The sequence below is a fragment of the Trachemys scripta genome, chromosome 6 (genome assembly GCF_013100865.1).
Source record: "Trachemys scripta elegans isolate TJP31775 chromosome 6, CAS_Tse_1.0, whole genome shotgun sequence".
Taxonomy (NCBI): domain Eukaryota; kingdom Metazoa; phylum Chordata; order Testudines; family Emydidae; genus Trachemys; species Trachemys scripta.
In genome coordinates, this window is record NC_048303.1 from 97,606,958 (window position 1) to 97,613,109 (window position 6,152).

Consider the following 6,152-nt stretch of genomic DNA (forward strand, 5'->3'; position numbering starts at 1 on the left):
TTTGTGTCCGTCTTGCATGTAAATGTTATTGGTTCTCCTTGCTCAATTTACATTGGAGACACATTCAAGGAGGCAGCACCACATTCCTTTGTCTAGGATGGGGTGACTGAAGGCCTGTCTGCCAAACACCTTCTAAGAAGGTATTTCCAGCCCACATTTCTAATTCTTCATGTAACATCCATACATAGCCTACACATAGTAGTAATGACCAGCGTGTTACCAGTCCCCATAGGATACCTTACATGGCACCTTTTACATTACAGCTTGTCATAATCTGTAGAGTTGGAATACACTGAGCAGGCCAGCCCAGCTGAGATACACAGTTAGACACCAGGGAACCTCTTGCTTATTGGCATTGGGGTGCTTTTAGGGTCACAATAAAAGTCTATGTTTGAAATGGTAAGAGGTAATTCCTGATGAAGATTGAGATTCACGGCATCATTTCACGTGCTGCTGTGTCTTTATGAACTATTCCAACAAATCTGCTAAATTGTTTATGAACATAAATTTGAATTATTCACAGCTGTTCAATTCAGACATGTCTGTTTCCCTCTTCACTGGCTATTCACGAACATTCATGCAAATTGTTTTCTGTTTGCACAAATATTTTCAAGAACAGCCATTCTCCAAATATGGTCAAGAAAATGTGTGCTAAAAGCATATTCTATTCGTTATTCCTTATCCTTCTGCTTTAAATGTTTTACCAAATTAGGGTGCAAATACAATACCATGAGACCAAGGTGACCAATCACACACCAAATAGGGAGCAGCTGAAATAGCTAGTAAAACAATCCAGAGGCTCAAAATTGTTCATTTAAACTAATTATTGAATACTTATACCAAAGACATTTGAAGAAATCAAGAATGATTTGCTGGAAATTCATGAACAGAAGTGTCCACAAACAGAGAAGTTGCACTGGTTTAACTAAATCTGTATTAAAAAAAATACCCCTCTTATTAGATCTGTACAATTCTATATGTAGACCAGGCCTTTACAAAGAAATTCAAATGACAAGCCACTTTTCATTTTAAGCTTCAGGTGGGACATGCTAGTTAATGTACCCAAAGTCGTTCTCCCTCCTGCCCTCCAAAATGGTGCAGGTCAGCAGACTGTATGGAGAGCACTAAGTAATTACATTTCACCAGCCCAAGTTTGGGCTGTAACATCCCTGAACCCAGAGAATAGGATTTTACCTAGCCTGACCTGGGATTCAAAGATGGGGAAATGGAAGGTGGGATCACTCATTTCCTCTTTCTCTGCTTCCTGTTTGCCTGGGACTGCCTCACCATTGTCCTTGATTCCTCCAACTGCTGAGATTCCTTTTATCTTCCTAGTCTCCCACACAACCCCCTAACCCAAAGCAGGAGGCACACTTCCTACTCCCATTTTACCATTTTCCTCCCTAGCCTCTTCAGCGGGCAGCTATAACTTCACTCCATGCTAGGAAGTCCAGGCCCCAGCTGCTGACTCTTTGTCCTTTATGGTCCTCCACTTGAGGGAAAGAATGAGATCCAGCAACAGAGAGCAGCAAGCCTCATATTAAGGCTAGAGAAGAAGGTTCCTGGAAGCTGGTCAGTCTCAATGGTATAAAGGTAGCATTAGTCTAAGGTCTGAAAAGTGACAATCCATGAGATGAAGGGGAATAGCTCATCCAATAGCTGGCGGTGTGACACAAAAGAGGACTTCCAATAGCGCAGAGGAAGGAGTAGTGAATGTAAGGAGGCAACAAGTGACAAATCCAAGGAAGAGAAGAGATTAAGGAGGTGGATTGAAGATAATGAGGTTAATTCCGGTACTGAGGCAATGGTTTTTGCTCTTTGTGAAAATGATAGTTGAGGTTAAATTGTAAAATTGGATCTAGAAAAAACAGTAGACAGCTGAGAAAAGAGCCTTGAATGAGGTGTAGCTGTCACCAGAGATAGGGAAATTGACTTCTGTTCAAGGAGAGTGGTGTGCTGAATAGTGCACTGGAGATTAAGTAGTGTGTGAGCACGCCATGATCAGCATAGCAAAGGAAGCTTCAACACTATGGGCAGCGTGAAAGCCAGTCTGGATTGGATTAAAGTTATTCTAAATAGTGAAGCAATTGCAGAGGTGAGGGGAAATGACAGTCCCCAGTATGATGCTAAGAAAGGGCGTGCTAGGGATGGAGTAGTAACTGTTGAGTGTTTGGGGTAAAGGGTGAGTTTCTTGAGAAGTGATGACATGGCTGTCGTCTTGAGTGCAGTGGAGAAAACAATGAAAAAGATGCATTGATTATGGGAATAGCAGAAGCAGCTCTCCAATATTGCAGCTAACACTTGGGGAATTGTGGCAACTGATAAATAGAGTTAAAAAAAAAAAAAAGCTATGTGATAGACACTGGACTTGAAAGCCTTAAACTAAAATAGGCTTGCATGTTATAGAACACTGGACAAGGAACTATCCCGCTGCCAACATCCGAGCATTTCAGTCTTTGCCAACCAAGATACAAATGATGAACACACACACACACACATTATATATATAAACAAACAAAGTGTCAGGGAGGTATGGTGAGAGTGGATGAAATGATATGAGGTCCAGAGGGAATATGGTTTTCTGTGCAGAGTGGATGAAGTCTGTGAGGTTGGATACACAGAGTAGGAGACACTAGGAATCCGTGACTGGGGAGATGCCTGGATGATAACTGTGTCTACACCGGGGATTATGCTGGCATAGCTATGCCAGTCAGCATTGTGGGTCCCCCCCCCCCACACACACACACACACACACACCTGACTGACATAGGTATTCAGATATAACTTCAAGGTAAAGACCAAGCCTCAGCCCGCATGGATACCACTCCCATAGACAGTACAGATCTTCATAACAGGATTGTTTCTCTTCTTTCTTTCATACAGTGATCAGCGGTGAAGTAGTTGACATTTCAAATATCTTGTTAGGCATCTGAATGAAAACCCCATTGATATGAATAAGAGCAGTTTACACTTCTCTCAGGTGCTATTGTTTTGGATGTCCTGCAGATGCAGACAGGCATCACTACATTGGTTTATATTTAGTTCACTTTTTGAAGGTTCTCTCCGCAACTGGATGGGGTAGAGGTAGATTATGGGCTTGCTGAGCCATTGAAAACTGGCTTAGTTTAACTCCTGATTTGATGTGTTGTATACATTTCCCTGACCTTTTAGTTAGTGTTTTCCTATGGTGTTTCTGTAGTTGCCAATAAAACAAAATCAAACTTTTGTTTAAGCCAAACTGAATTAGGCATTGACTGTTATCTGCTGCCCAATGCACTCCAAGAAAATTGAAAGAAAGACTCAGAAAGCAAGTCATCTGGTGAGCAGGTTTTGTAGGCAAGGAGGCAGCAGCAGTCTTCCTTCACACTGGTGCCCAAGAACAGCAAATGAGGGCTATTGTGGGGTCCTAGGGGGCCTTATGATTTAAGGCAGTAGTTCTAAAACTGTGGTCCATTCCACTGTAACAGTCTGCACAGTACTTGCAGGTTGGCCGCAGAAAGCGGAAAAGTAGTTGTGATGGGTTGGACCTCCATTCTGGGGTGCTACCTGATGTATTGGGGTCCCACTGAGCCCACTCCTTCCACCAGCCTGGGCTCCCTCATCCTGTCCTGCTGCACACACAGACAGGTAGGGACACACCCAGCTGTAGAATCTCACAGTCTACAATCAGCTCGGGGTGGGAAGACTCAGCTAGGGGAATTGCCCAGCATTCTGGTGCACGCACTCTCTGGAATGTAAACCCAAAATTATATTGTCCTGCACCGTATAGAGATCTGTACAATGTAAGCTCATGAAATTTACTCCCTCCCTCAATGTGGAGGAAGCTATGCATCCCCGCCCCGGAGTTATGAATTGCACAGACTGGTTATATAATAAACAACAACAAAAAAAAGTTTATTAACTACAAAAGGTAGATTAAATGATTATAAGGGATGGCAAACAGTTTAAAGCAGATTACTGAGCAAATAAAAACACGCACGCAAGCTAGGCTTAATACCTTAAAAAACTGGTTTCAAATAGTGATTTCTCACCCTAAATATTGTTTTATGCAGGTTGCAGAGTTTCTTGAAGGTAATCTTCACAGCTTGCATTTTAAATCTCCAGGCATACCCTTCTCGCCTGGGATCAGCCCCATCCCCCATCTTAGTTCCTTTGTTTCTTCAAGTGTTTTCACCAGTCTTCCTTCTTAGATGGGGAGGCAGTAGAAAAGACCCTAGATTAACCCAGCCTTAAATAGGATTTGCATATGTCAGGAATCCTTTGTTTCCCAGTTTGACCCCCACCCCCAACCAGTGGAAAAATACACATCATTTTGGACTTCTGGTAACAGGTGACAAAATCACCTGACCCTGGAGTGTCAAAGCCGCGTCCCAGGAAACTTCTTAGGAAGGAGGGAGATTAGTAGCTTCAAAGTCCTATTGTCCTTCCTAATGGCCCATCCAGGCTGTTTGCATACTGTTTAGTGGGTGTTCCTGAGGTGAAAACACAGTTGTAATTATTACATAGTCAATATTGACTAACTTCAGATACAGAAAGGATACATGCATACAAATTGGATAAGCACATTCAGTAAACCATAACCTTTCCAGTGATACCTCATATGACCCATCTTGCATAAAACATCTTAGTTACACCATATTCATATCATTACAATATTTCTATGAAGAATATGGGGCGCAATGTCACAGTAGTGCGATACTGACTCTGCCTCATTATTTCCAGCTGCTGCCACAGATGTATAAAAGACAAGCCTGAATGCCTGCAAAGGCAGCTGGAAACAGGGTGGAGCCTAACTGGCTCTAGTAGAGACCACTTCTGTGTAAGAGGAAGTTAGGAACACAGGATTAGAAGGGACCTCCTGGTCACTGAATCCAGCCACTGTTATTACAGGCAATCCCATCATGTAACCAAGAAAGACAAGAGGAGGAAACAAAAGTTGCCTCTCAGGGACTGCAGCCACCAATGGAACAGGTAAAAATAAACCAAAATGTGGAAAAATAAATGTGAGGAAAGTATAAAAAATTTTTTATAATTCCCACAAAATGATGATGCCACAGATGATGCCACAGGTGGACTGTACAATCACAAGTGGGAGAAGAAGTGTTCACAACACACACACACACACACACACACACACTCTATTCAAACATGTTCTACTCTTATGAACTTGAGAATTTCTGTTGTAAGGAGCATGATGGAAGAGTTGCACCAACCATCAACATCCCAGTTATGAGAAACATCCCACCAAGTTTCAGTTATGGCCACAGGGTCATAGTCATCATATAGAATCATTTCTAGCTTTTACATACATTTCCAATACTCCATATTGGAGACATTAAACAGTCTGATTTTCTTCTACAGAAGGACTCTGTTTTATTAATCATTCAAGTTAAAGATGCATCCCTGGGTATTTACTTAAAAAAAAAAAAAAAAAAAACCACAGCTTTACCTTTATCTCTGACTTAACTACTTTAGAACTTGTCTAATAAGCCAGTTTTGAACCCCAGAACTGGATAACTCATCTATTATCAAAAATGTCCTGAACTATATTATTCAAATTACAGTAGTGTCAAAATTCTCCACCCAAAATCAGGGCCTCCTTTGTGCCAGGCGCTGTACATATACATAGTGGAAAAAAGTTCCTACCTTGGAGAACTTACAGTCAAAATAGACCAACAAAGGAAGGATGGGAATGGAAATAAAGGCACAGAGAGATAAAGTGATTGGTCAAAGATCATACAGCAGGTAATCAACTGATTCAGGAATAGTATTCCAGACCTTCTGACTCCCAGGCCAATGGCCTAACCACTGAACTACACTGTGTGTGTTAACCCAACTATTGCTCTCAGAGACCATCCAATAGATGCGGTGATGGTGCAATATGCCAGTCCTTTCTTCCCTCCATTTATACCGGACCAAAGGTAGACTTCACTAGGTTGACTCCCATCTTCAGTTCTTTGCCAGGTCACTACAGTTACTGTGGCTATCAAATTTTCCTATGTACTTGTCATAAGTTCCCATCCAAAATTTCCAGCCATATTTATTTTACCACTTAATCTGATCAGAGCTATTGTCCTGGCAACATACCAGCATACACACCTCAGCAAGGAGCTTTTATAATAGCCATGAAGCATACTGTACTAAGTATAACA